Below are 341 nucleotides of genomic sequence, written 5' to 3'. Positions count from 1 at the left end.
CGTGTACAAGAAATTCTCCGATAGATAACATAGGATCGCGATTGTTGTAACCGTAGTACGTCTTTTGAAATTTTACATACATATCATACAGTATAGCGTATTTTTTGTGTTCGAAAACTAAATTCATATCGTCGTAAGGATAAAAATCAGAATTCAAAATAAGTTTCACATTAGTGAGATTACATATGTCGAATTGTGAACCATTTTTCGACGTTACGTTTCTTTTTCCGGTTTGAAGTGCAGAAATTACGTATCGTGGTTTTTCCAATTGCGACGTTGTTTTAACAGCCCACGAATGCTTCGTTGTGCTTTGCAGCAGAGGAAATTCGTACAGGTCCCAC

General features: G+C 36.4%; 1 protein-coding gene across 1 annotated transcript in view; it reads right to left on the bottom strand.

Annotated features, from left to right (window-relative positions):
* Positions 1 to 341, bottom strand: part of LOC108769810 (matrix metalloproteinase-2) — a 4,448-nt gene that overhangs the window by 1,861 nt on the left and 2,246 nt on the right. The gene's annotated exons all lie outside the window — the stretch shown is intronic.

This window comes from Trachymyrmex cornetzi, unplaced genomic scaffold (genome assembly GCF_001594075.2).
Source record: "Trachymyrmex cornetzi isolate Tcor2-1 unplaced genomic scaffold, Tcor1.1 scaffold950, whole genome shotgun sequence".
NCBI lineage: Eukaryota > Metazoa > Arthropoda > Insecta > Hymenoptera > Formicidae > Trachymyrmex > Trachymyrmex cornetzi.
Note: the sequence above shows the minus strand (reverse complement) of the source record. Positions and strands in the feature narration are given on the sequence as shown.